Consider the following 13,731-nt stretch of genomic DNA (forward strand, 5'->3'; position numbering starts at 1 on the left):
GTTTATCTGGGCCTTATTGTACAAAAAGTGTGTTGTGTCCACAACTGTGTACAGAATTTTTCTTCATTAATTTTGTTTTAAATTAATAAAATTGATTTGTGAACATATTAAACAATTGTTTTGTATGCAAGTCTATGATATTTCTGCCCTCTGGGTTGGGAATGAGGAGACATCTCTCATCTCTTTGCTGTCCCAAGACACAGAAGTTGTTCACTTTCTGGTGCCCAGCTGAGATGTCTAATACTTGCATCTAGTTTACAGAAGGCTCAATTTGATGAGCAGCAGTTGTTTTGCTTATCAGCAGCAGTTGGAGACAGTCAGTGCAGAATAAGGCCATGGTGTCCTGGAAAAGTGTCTCTAAGTGACTCACACCAAATGCCTGAACTTCATGGTGCCTCTGTCATCCAGAGCAGTCCATGTGCTGAATGGGTGAGTCTGCCATTCAGACATCTCACTCGAGGCTACAAGTCCCATCCTCTGAGGTTTTACAGGCCTGACTATCTGGGAATTCAGGACTGGCATTTAACTTTTCCAAGCACAGGAGAGGGCTGCCCATTAAATTGGGAAGAGTGGCAGTGACCACCGTTTTATAGCAGACGCTTTGTTGTACGCACATGGTCTGGTGAAGATCCCTCTTTGCTCCTCTGCCTATCAGTGAGAGCTTGACTGCCAGCTGGTTATTCCTTAGTCTCACTTTCTGGTCTAGTGAGACCTAACAAATGGAAGCAAACCCAAGACCAGTCAAGGATGTGCTTCTACATACTTGGCACCACCATGGAAGTTGCACGCTCGGAGGTGAATTGTATGTTTTCAGCACGGCATCAATGATGCTAGAAATTGGTCTGATGAAGTAAGCACTGAAATGCCCCTTGAAGTCAGTGTCTTTCTTTCTGAGCAACTAAATATTCAGAAAAATAATTATTTTTAAAGGAGCATCATATGGAAACTCTTCTTAAATCAAAATCTTGTAAGAGAGCAAGGAGTCCTATAGAGTGAAGGAGGTCATGTAGGCAGCTCCTAGACTTGGGGTCCACTTTTTGAAATCTGTCAGTCCTGCTTGAAGTTTCCATTTCACAGATGCTCACTGATAAAAGTGTTCAGCTGTAATGGTTTTCATTCTAAGAATAGCACATGTAACTTCGAGGTAGTGCCGAGAAACTGAAATTAAAAATAGTAATTATTATTATTTATGTCTTTCATGACTGGAATGCATGCTCAGTGAGTGGTACCTTTGTCTCAAAAATGCTTGCAATGCAAGCCAATAAAATATTGTTAGAAATTCTTTTTTGCCTTTTCCTTCAGTTTTCTGCTTCTTTCAGTGTTGAATTCTGCCCTGCAACATGAGTAGAGGATGGATATTAAAAGACACATTTCTTTGTGTCATATGCCAAGGGAGAGGAGCAGGCCTGTCCCAATCTTCCCATTCTTTGTCAATGGCAGGGCTGCACAGCTGTCACTTTTGCCATTCTCTCTTTAGCCAGGGACAGGCTCTACCAAAACTGTCCAGCTGTCTTGTGCAGGCAAAGGACTAGAAGAAAAATGGAAAATCCGGGGGAAAACTGTCATCTCCCAGGTTGGAAAAAAAACATAGAGAAGAAGTGCAAGGGTTACAAGGCTGCAACTGCAAAGAGGGTCTGCAAGTAACCAGGGAGGGTCACTGAGTGGAGCACTCAGTACTCCTAGATGGGCCCCCAGCAGCTGCTCAGGATTATGCCCAGGAATTTGATGGGACAAGGGACCAGTGAGACGTCCCACATTCTCTTGGCTACCCTATCCCACCAACTTCATGGTGTGGATGGTAGGTTGGCCACAGAATGGTGGACAAGAGCACGTAACTCGGTGTGGTCCTCAGGGGAGGATGGTGTAAATCAAGGGAGGCTGGTTGCCATCCCTCTTCTGGCTCCTCCTGAAACTCTTGCCCTGTCCCCATTACCTCCGTACTCCTGGCATGCACCTTCATGTTCCAGAAAGGACACAGCAAAGATGGAAATCTCTGGAGTTCATGTCCTGAATTCCCTCCACAGCCTATTAACTGGGTGAACTTCTCTGTACTATATATGTGCATATATACACATACATACATACGCACACATGTATATACATACATATATAGCTAGATACACAAATATAGATAGACATATTTGTTGCCAAGCTTTATTATGACAGAAAAATTAAAATTATGTATCATAGAACCTGTTGCCTAAGTGACTTTATGCAAATGGTTTGCACTAGAAAATGCCGCTTACTCTCATTCTCCAGCACAGCTATGAAAGATGAATAAAGTTCTTACATTTGACTACTCAAATCATCCATCTTTGTAACTGTCAGCATTTCAGTTCATGTGAGTATAAATAAACTTTCACCAGTTCTGATACACCAGGGAATTTGTTTTGGTTGTTTTTTACTAATATTCTATATTGCCATTTCTGGTTTTTAAGTGGCTGTTTGTTCCTGGTAATCGTAATAGAATAACAGCAGAAGAAAAGCAAAGTATTTGGATTTATCTAAAGCTAAATGCAGATATGCCAGTTCTCATGGAAGCCACATGATGTTGCCAGCTAACATGGAAGTCAGATGAAGGTACAAGTATGTTATTAGTGATCTACCCTTCCCATCACTTCACCAGCACTGGCAGTGTTTTGGCTGGGAAGAGGTATTTGTGGCTTGGGTTTTGTTTTTTCACCCTCACTTAGACATGTTTTGCATGGATTGCTCCCTGAAGGGCTGGCCTTTGATACTGTGCTATTTCCAGTCTCATGCCCAGGTGCATTGTTTTCTATAGTGGGAATTGAATCATTTGCAAAGGAAGCCCCAGTCTTCTTCTTTTTGTTCATTGTCAAGCCATGTCAAATTTGACATGGAAGTGAAGTGAGATCGAGATATCACATTAAGTTTGATAGCTGAGGCTGCAGTGATAGACAGTATAGTGCAGAGAGGGTAAAAAATAGAAATAAAAAAAACATAAATTGATTTGAAAAATGTAGGATAATAAATCCAAGAGAAAATAATGCAAAGCAAGGAGTGAGGAAGAATGCTGAGTTGTCTAGAATGGAGAAAATTATGTTTAGGAAGGCAAATTAATTTCTTGGCTCTGCCACAGAGTAACCCCGAAGTTGTCAGGACTCAGGCTCAGCAAAGCTAAGTGTCACTGTGGCTGGCCATCTGCAGGACATGCAGGGCCTCAGCTGGTCGTGCATGCTCTCCATGGAGAGAGCTGAGACCCTCAGTGAGGAGCTGCTGAAGCCAGCCACTGGCACCAGAGCTATGCACAAAATCCTGCCCTTACCAGGAGCTTGAGCGCCACATCTTGCCCCCTAACTGGTGGCTGGAACCCTTTCCTGTGCAGGACAGGAGGCTGCCCATCCTGAGGAGCATGGCAGGAGCTGTCTGTGTCCTGTGCAGCACCCGCTGTTCCCCATCTCTACAGAAGCTTAGTGATCAGTGACCACTTGCACAGGATACAGGTGACTTTAAACCAAGTCTGTTTTCAACCCTATCCAGAGCTATGTGGGAGGCTGCCTGCTGGTAATGCTCTTGGAGAGCTGGAGGAGTTTCGTGGGAGCGGAAGAAAAGAGAAGTGTAAATGTGCAGGCTCTCAGTGAAGCACACAAGGATGATGTTTGCAGAGCGAAAACACTTTGCCTCTCTGTAGCTGCTTAATGCAAAGTACAGAAAGTCCTGGGAACTGGCACATAAATCAGGGCTCCTGTCTTTGAGGCATGTGCTCACACCACTGAATCCAGTGATGCCCTTAGCTCTCCTCAGAAAAATCCACTGGGTGGACTGAATACCTGTTTTCCTTTCTCTTGTGGTTTCAGTCCAGCAGGTCACTAAGCCCCATGCAGCCACCCACTCACTCCCCTCATTTTTGGATGGGGGAGAGAATTGGAAGAGTAAAAGTGAGAAAACTCATTGGTTGAGATGAAGACAGTTTAATAGGTAAAGCCAAAGCTGTGCATGTAAGCAAAGCAGAACAAGGACTTAATTCACAATTTCATGAACAGCTTCAGGCAGATATTCAGTCGTTCCCAGGAAAGAAGGGCTCCATCACACATAATGGTGGTTTGAGAAAACATCATCAATCCAAATATCCCCCCTCTTCCTTCTTCATTCTCCATCTTTATATGCTGAACATGATGCCATATGGTATTAAATATCCCTTTGGTAAGTTGGGGTCAGCTGTCCCAGCCGTGTCCCCTCCCAACCCCTTGGCACCCCCAGCTGCTCGCTGGTGGAGTGCAGTGGAGTGAGGCACAGAAAAGGCCTTGACTCTGCAAGCACTGCTTAGCAGTAACTAAAACATCCCTGAATTGCCAACACTGTTTTCAGCCTAAATGCAAAACACAGTCTCGTACAAGCTACTGTGAAGAAAATTAACTCTATCCCAGCCAAAACCAGCAAAACACCTCTCCAGAGTAAACAAGTGCAGTTCTCAGTACCAAGACAAGCAACTGAATAGAAACAAAACCATTACATTCCCCTTTACCTCAAGAAATGCTATAATTCCAGAAGGGATTATTAACTTTGTATTAAATTCATGCTCCAGCTCCTGAATCTATCTGTGCAGTCATTATTTATATGTGACTCACTTAAAATTCAGTAGAGCATCTGTGTCATAGATGTCAGAGGTCTACTTACATGCCATTTGGTATTTGTCACTAATCTGGGGTCACATGGGGTCAGCCCAGTAATATTTCCACTACACAGCAGGTAAATCCTCTCAGACTGTTCCTGATACCTTCTTATAAAATGAGAGTTTGAAATTCAATTTAAAATATACAGATTTATACCGAGTCAGAGCCTTCCTGGAGCCCTTTTGTTCTAAGACAGAAAGTTTTTAAAGGGGAGTTGGAACAAAAAACAACCCTAGACTATATACTTAGTTCTCTAGAAGACAAGGAAATCTCAGCAAAATAAAATTAGGAAGCTTGCAATATCCCTTTTAAATGAGAGTTACAGGGGGGAAAATGTCAGTTCTTGTGAATATTAGCATTCTTCTTGATATTTCTATAGTCCAGCTGAAGTCCACCATTCTGTAATCTTTTTGTCCAGAATTTCTCAAATACTTGCTCTTATGCCACCTGATTCCTCTTTCCATTGCTCCAGTAGCTGTGTGAACCAGCAGATCTGAAGATTCTGCTAATTGTCTTTGGGCATTTCCCTGCAGAAGAACCAAACCGTGCAATGGGTGTGCCGAGAAGGTAACAGCCAATGTTAGTACCTCTTGGGTCTGAAGGTGCCCTTGTTACTTCTGGCTGTTCTTGTTTTAACATGGGCAACAGGTGTTAAATGACAGTTGAGAAAATCAGTTTCTGAACAATTTTTTTGTGATTTTCTTTCTTACAGATAAGCAGAATTGGAATTCCTTTATGTCAAAGACTACATTTCCATCAAAACCTGAACAGAAACTCTCTATTAAAAATTCTAGACATTGGGTTGCGCATTGGTTTCAATTAAAGTTATGGGCAATGGTGCAGATCTGTAACTGTAGTAGACCCCTAAAACTTACTGGCCTTTTTGCTTAATATTTGCTCTTTTTTTCCACTAGGAATAGGAGCAAGACAAACCTGATGAGTGCTATGGCAGTCTGAAGCCAGAACTTTGACTGGAGACTTTTAGTTTGTTCTTGAATCATGTTTTGCTTGGAAATGTGGTTTGGTATTTATCCTCCTTCCTGCTGAGCAGTCCAAGTCCTGAGCTGGGACACTGGGTGATGAGAGAAGATACTGATCTCATGCTTCTCTTTTATTCTTTTTTTTTTTCTTTTTTTTTTTTTTTAACATATTTTCTCCCACATTTGTCTGTGAAGAACTGACTTTTATGACCTTCTTCTTGCCATTTTAACTTCGTCCTAATCCGTGCAATGTCCTCCTCCATATTCCATGATCCTGCAATGTTTTAAACATTGACATCTGAGACAGAAGCTATTTAACGCTTCCATAATAGTATATAATGTATTTCCTTCTCTTCTGAGATGGAGAATACTGCACCTGAAATGCAGAGAAAAAGTTACAGTTTGGATACTAATATTTTCCACAGCCTTCTAATTACTCTTTCATCTGTACCAAATATAGACTGATGTTCAAACCTTTTGTAGGTCTCTGGCAGGGTTTTGAATGGTTATGTTGTCTCTGGTCAGGTTTCTAAAACCATTCTAGTAATTTTGAAAACATGCTGGCAAAAAGAGTCTGTTCCACAAGGCACTTGGTTTAGTTCTTAGACAGTGGCTTTCTGGTGAATATTTGTGGTATCGTTCTAAAGTGTGGAAGTACATGGGATTTCTAAACTCTCAGTTTCCTGGTGGGAATAATTCTGGACAGATGGTTTTACTATCCAGATGACAAACTAATTGCCAGCAATTTTGTAGAAATAAAAATATTATTTGAAATTATGACCTAATTGTTATTTAAAAGAAGAATAGACCATTGTAAATGCTTCATTGTGTAACATGAATCTGAATATCAGCTAAGAATGCTGCCTTCAAATCAGTCTGTTAATTACACTTCCTTAGACTTGTGGGTTGACATTCTGTTCATTCAGAAACCTAAAATAAAGGGAGATTTTGGCTCTCATAAATGGAAAAAAATAATTTAATCCACTCCTTTCTTAATGGAAATGGAAATGGAAAGTAGACCCCCTTCAAACATACTTTGAATCAAAATGAGGGACAGCTGCAGTCTGAGGTTAAATCCCATTATTTCCACAATTCAGTAGAGAGACTGAGATTTGGATTTTAGCCTTGACGTTTACTAATCCACCTAAATTACCAAACAAAATCATTTTTAATCTGCAAGAGGGTAGCAAAGAGAGAAAAGCTAAGTAAAATGCAGTAATTTTGTAGCAGAACTGGCACATGAACATGCTGAACCATGTAGCAAGCATCCCCTAACCTGTGTGTTCCATTCCCTGCCACTTGGATTTCACTTCTAGCGTCAATTGTGGCCAGTATCAGTGTGGATATGAGGAGTTCCCAAATGGACCCAGGGCCACCATGTGTCCTGCCCACCCATCATCAGATACTCTGTTTTGATTCCATGTTTATGCAGAAATTTGTATTTTAGTCACCCATCACCTTCTTTTCTGTTCCATCAGTCAGGTGACACCATGACTGGAGCACCAGAGCAGCAGCAGATGGTTCTGTGCCCATTTTATTCATTAAGAGCCTCAACATCAGGTATGCAGAGCCTGGTCTGCCACAGTTGGGCTCAAGCTATTCCGTATAGAACCCTACTTCATGTATCTGCAGAGTCCATTCCTCAGCTTCATTAACTGTGGTCTTTTGATATTATGTAACAGTAACTCCCTGTGTTCACAGTTCTTGTAATAATGCTGCAAGAACATGAAACGGCAGAACTGTGGCTTCTTGTCATGGCATATTATCTCTTTTACACATGTTGGATTCCTATTAATTAAATTTGAATCAAATCAATGAGTCACATGTCAGGTCTTCATGTCTCATTCCTTTAATATCTTCACTTGAAGGAGAATTTTCTGTTTTGTCTTCATGTTCAGTGATTCCCAAAGGCAGCCTGGGTAAAATAAACAGAATATAATGTCTTTATGTCTATGGATAGAAGAAGGGCTTTGTTTCAAATCCATTACAATACTTCTTAACAGCATGCAAAACTTAAGCCTGTCTACCGATAACAATGCCAGGAAGAAACAACTGCATTGAGTTTATAAATAAAATTATTCATCAATTCTCCAAAACATAGATTAAGTGTGATGTTAGTGATATAGCCTATTGAAAAAATAAACTACAGAGCCATAGCTGTCGGACTCTAACCAACTCTGATACCCTTATATATTCTTATAAATCTACAGTGGTTTGTAGTTTTCTTCGCTTCAAAGAGGAAGGCAAACAAACATAAGTGAAAGACACTGCTATGATTTCAAACTACACAGCCAAAAGCTGAATCTGTGCAACGATGTCATTTTATTTATCCACCAGCACTGATGCTCAGTTCTGCCAGAATTCCCCAAATCTTCAGGTCTGTAGCACAGACAGTAAATCTAAAAGAACCACGTTTTAGTAACACTAATCAAGACAGCTGCAAAACACCAAAGACCAAAAAAAACCAAATAGGATAATGGTAAAAATCTCTGCCCACAATCTTAACTTGTGGTGTCTACTACTTTGCCATAGCATTTATGCTTGCCAGATGTTGTCTGCATCAGCCTGCAAGCATTTTACTATTCCTTCATTTAAGAGTAGTTGAGGATGCATGGTGTATAACAACCACTCTGGATCTTTAAAAATAAAAGACTAGGCCAGGTTAGGCTAGGCTAAAAAGCAGGTTGAATAACATAACTGATGGAAAAACATCAATCATTACTTGTCTCTCAGAAACTAAAAGACAGGCAGCAGTCTGGGGGAAAGGATCAGCCAGACTAGGAGACGTTTTTTGGCTTAGAGAGCACATTGCATGCCATGCCAGCATCTGTGGTTCATTTCAGAGTGCATGTTGGCTGAATTATCTTGTCATAATTTGGCTGGGGCTTAACCAATCCCCTGGAAAGGAGAGCAAGCAGTGCTCCGTGGCAGGAGCAGCAAAGCTTATCTGATGGCAGCACAGCCATGTATGACCCTCCTCTGAACTGAGAATCTTCACTTGCACCTCTGCTGCTCTTGCAGGGGCAACTGAGTCCATGCAGCACCAGAGCTAGAATACTGAACCCTGTGCAGAGTTGTGCAGCATGTGCATCCCTTGGATGCTGCCTAGGAAAGCACAGTATGAATATAGCCAGCAGGAAAAGGCCCTTATCCTTATCAACTGTTGTTGTCCAATGCACCTCATGGAAATACATTTTCCAGTTTGAGCTGGTGTCTTGAGAGTCAACAGCAGTGTATTGGAAGGAGAGCAAGTACAGCTCCAGTGTCCAGGACAGCCAGATTGTATCCTCTGATTTCCCCATGTCATGCTAGGTAAGTGACTGATTGACTTGTATCTGATGTCTCTTACCTCTTAGTAAGGAAAACATCATACATAGACCAGTGTTGGGACAATAGGAAGATTACAAATGTGAGGTATTGTGCATTCCTCCAGCATACAAAAAGGTCAAATGGTTTTGGTGATGTCCATATTTATTGTATGTACATTTTCATTTTAGTTTGTAGTATTATTTCTATTACAATTGTTTTATTTTCTTTACTCCCCACAGATCCCAGTGGCTCAGACTTCTTGATGTTTTGGAGACAGTCCAACTTCTTATCCTGCTGAAATTTCTGTGTCCCTTGTGGCCCAACTCTAGCTTCCCAAGTGATGTGTAGGGTGCAATAAGAGGTGGGGAAAATGGTCATCCTTGGTGACAACACAATAAAATATATGAAGATGACATTTCCTCTTCTACCACCCCTCTAAATGCTGGTGGCTCTGCAGGGAAGAAGGAACCTCAGCTTTTGCGGAATTTGGTAACATGTCTAGAGGAGAAAGCTTCCTACAAGCAAAGCTCCTAACTCCATTTCTGCTCCTGACTATGGCTCCCATGTTGGCTACTGTCAAGGTGTGTAACAGAGAATTACAGTCCAGCAGCCTTTCACATTTGAACTGGAATTGAATCCCAGAGCTACTGTGCCAGCTGGATGGTAAAGCTATTGTGAAAAGTTTACTTTTGTCTGAAGGGAATGATCTGAGTGTGGGGTAGGGAGGAAGAAATAGTTTCACAGAAAAAGCTGCTTCAAATCCAGTATTATTGGACCAGTTCTAATGCCACTTTTCTCTCTCCCTTGTTAAATGGAATTCTCAGATCTTCATAAACCTGTTTTTCTTCCTCCTTTTTTTTAAGCCTCATAGGCTACCAAATAATTGAGATGTATGGACAACGATCGGGGGAGTTTATTTTGTTTTCCTCAGTGTCTGTTTTTTTAAAAACTGTGAGGGTAAATGAAAGGAAGTCTTGAAAATACGAGTATTTGATTAAACAGCTGTTAAAAAGAGTATGTGAACACTTTCCTGTGACATTTGTTCTAAAGTATGGTATCTAGCAGGTTGGCTACTTCTAAAGTTGTAAATGAGTCTTAGTGATGCATCTCAGCAAGAATTAGTGCTTGGCAGGTTCTCCAGAAGAAAATAAAAAAATTTAATAGGAATTCATCCATTAAAGAAATGTGAATTTTTAAAGACCTGTCAAGCACTCACAGGTACTGCCATGAACTCCATGAACAAAAGGGTTATCCCTTGTACCAGCTGATCTTCATGTGTCCAAGGAGATTCCCCCTGTGGCAGGTTGATCCCAGCTGGATGCCAGGTGCCCACCAAACATGTTCTATCCCTCCCCTCCAAAACAGGAGAGAGAAAATATTACAAAAGGTTCATGAGTTGAGATAAGGACAGGGAAGGATCACTCACTGATTACCATCATGGGCAAAACAGACACGACCTGTGGATATTAATTGAATTTATTACCAATTAGAATCAGAGCAGGATACTGAGAGGAAAAACAAATCTTAAAAATCTTCCCTCTCCTCCTCACTTCTTCCTGGGCTTTGCCTTCTCGAGGTGGGGAACAGAGGTCATGGTTGGTTCATCACACATTGTTTCTGCTGCTGCTGCCCAGGGAGAGGAATCCTTCCCCTGCTCCAGAGTGGGGTCCCTCCCACAGGAAACAGTCCTCCATGAACTCTTCCAGCATGGTCTTTTCCCACGGGATGTAGTCCATAAAGAACAGGTTGCTGCAGGGTGGGTCCTCCACAGGGTCACAAGTCCTACCAGGAAATTTCTCCAGTATGGGTTCTTCTCTCCAAAGGTTTGCAAGTCACTGCCAGGAACCTGCTCCAGTGTGGGCCTCCCACAGGATCACAGCCATCTTTTGAGCATCCAGCTGCTCTGATGTGGGCTGCAGATAAATATCTGATGCCACACAGACCTCCATGGACTCCAGGGGCACAGCTGCTTCGCCATGGTCTTCACCACAGAGGAATCTCAGTTCTGGTGCCTGGAGCAGCTCCTGCCCCTCCTTCTGCACTGACCTTGGTACCTGCAGAGCTGTTTCTCTCACATATTCTCATGCCTTTCTTCCCTGTGCACAATTACATCTGCACAAAGAAAATATATTTTCTTTGTTCTTAAATATTTTACTGCCAAGGCATTACCACCATCTCTGACTGACTCAGCTCAGGCCAGCGACGCATCCATCCTGGAACCATCTGGTATTGGCTCCGCCAGAGACTGGGGAACCTTCTGGCAGCTTCTCACAGAAGGCACTCCTGTGGCACCTCCCCCTCTGCCTGCCATGTTAACCCAATACACCACCACAAGAGCCGAATCTAAGGAAAATATCTAGAAATCCTTCTCTCTCCTGATTTTATTGTCAGTGTATTTGTGGGGGCACTACAGGCTGTGTCTTTTAAGGAGGTTAGGATGACAATACCTGTGTCACTCAGGATGATGTCATTCCTGTCCTAATTTAGGATAGTAGAAAGAGATTCACAGGTTATAAATTGCCAAGAAGAATATGCTCAGGATGTGAGCCAAAAAGATTTTTGGGGGGATTTTCTTTGCCTGTTGAAAGATAAATCAGGAGCCGAACTAGAATGTGGAAGAACCATTCTAGCTTTTCTGGAATATCTGGGTTGATCCAATTGCCTTATGCCTATTCGGTTGGTGTAATTTCTAATCTTTTTGGTTTAAATCCTACTTTACATTTGATTTTTTAAAATGTGATATTCCATCAACATTGCTGTATATTTTTTGTTGCCCACATGTTGTGAGTACAAGTACTTCCACTCGCAGTAGAACTTAATTCTACTGCTATCCATAGTTGTTAATTAGGGAAAACAAAACATCTCTTATGCCAGGTGATATTTTGCATTCCCATCTCCCCACCTGCTCCACATGCCTGCAGTCACTGCCCCCACAGCTGTACTAATGACACTCTGCTCCAAGCAAGCTCTTACCCATCCCAGGTGCTGCTTTTATACCTCCTGCCTTCTTTCAAAGCATTCCCAAGCAGAAATGGAGACCCTTCCCAGGGTGTTGCTTGCAGCATACTAGGAATACATTTTCTGTTCTGGAAAGCATCTAGTCAAGAAAAATAATTTTAGCTATTTTCACTCACAATCAGAAATTGCTGATTTTTAGGAGGAAAGCACATAAATCAAGTGGAAGTTGCTAAAAATTTTTTATTTTTTATCAGCATAGGGTAAGAAACTGTATTCTGATATTGACAGAACATGGCTTTCCTAGGTTAAAATACACATTTACCTCTGCTACTGGTTTAGAAATGCTTTAGGAATACACAAAGGATTTTTAAAAATAAAAGCATGGTGCCTCAGGGAGTACCGCTAGTTTAAATAACACATGAAAGTATTTATGAGCCTTTTTTTATGAGGTGGTCAAAGCAAAGACCATCCAGCATGTAACATAAGACTGGCTAAAGAAGAAAGATTTTTCAAAACCACATTGAAGAATTAAGCATGAATGGAATTTTATTTCAGTCTCTATTGCTTATTTAATTTAATGAGGTTTTCAGGTGCAGTCTAAATGATAATACAGATCAAGGTGAGTTTTGCCAGGGAGCTGGACTCTTGTTTATTATTCTAAGAATACTACTGACTAATGTTAATGTAATCCTAAATAGACAATAGGTTTAGTGAAAGTAAATTTTCAAATACTTTAAGGGGCACTGGAATTGCATTGACTCATTCATTAGAAATGGAGATTAATATTTCTGAATTGTCCCAGGTACCTCCACGGCAGATCTGCCAGTATCTATCCAATGTGTCCAACCACAGGAAAGTGCAGAATAAAGATCCTTGTCTCTTACTTGGTTGGGCAGTACCAGCTCAGTACCTCCTGCTGCATTTATTTAGTTTGTGAGGTTTTTCCTATTGCAGGAAGAAGCTCCAGTCCATCCCCAGGTCAAGAGACCACTTCCAGATCTTATTCCTAAGACTGCCAAATCCTGGCCCGTTTCCTGGAGCTCCTAGGGGGATTTTAAATACTATAACTGTAAACTGGTCTCACACTCTTTCCTTCCACTGTGTACACACTCATTACCACTCTGGTTCCAAGCCTTCTCTTTCTGTCCCTAACTTTCCTATCTCCACACAGGCCTCAGGGCTAGAAGATTGCTTTCAGACACTTGTAATCCCAGGTATTTTTTGTTTACCAGACCAGGGTATCTACTGGCCAAATGCACCAATCTCAGTAAGATGAGCTTTATTCTTTGATTGTACCTCACAAACTAGGGAGAATCCACTGACTTCATATTATTCACTAATTATGTGTTAGGCTTCATGGCAACTGTGCAAATATTTAAAGGATTTGCAGAAGTACAGGATGATGAGGGAAATTTTTGAATAGACATCCTTGTGTTTCTGCCTTTACTACACATGTACATATTTAGCTAATTCAGACAGTTATTTGAAATCACTTTTGCAATTACTGTGCTAGTAAGTAGGGCAGAACTGAACTAAATTGATTAGAATGGAACTATCCTTAACTTCTAAATGTGAAACATGGACATAAAACTTCAATTTTTCCAGAACAAACTTTATCAGAAAGAAAAGGAGAGCTTCTAGGATGCTATTTGTGTGACTTCATTGTGAATAAGATTCGTGAACTGATCTGGTTGCAAAATCAGTTAAAATAGTTTTGACCATATTTTGCTTTGTGTCTTTTGGGGGTGTTTGTTGTTCTTTTTGTAGTTGGGAAAATTTCTCTTAAGCTGGTATCACTGTTGTCCATCTTGTAACATCAAACCACAGCCTCCTACAGGAAATGTAAATAA

The sequence above is a fragment of the Chamaea fasciata genome, unplaced genomic scaffold (assembly GCF_029207755.1).
Source record: "Chamaea fasciata isolate MVZ Bird 193981 ecotype frontalis unplaced genomic scaffold, bChaFas1.0.hap1 SCAF_1, whole genome shotgun sequence".
NCBI classification, from domain to species: Eukaryota; Metazoa; Chordata; class Aves; order Passeriformes; family Sylviidae; genus Chamaea; species Chamaea fasciata.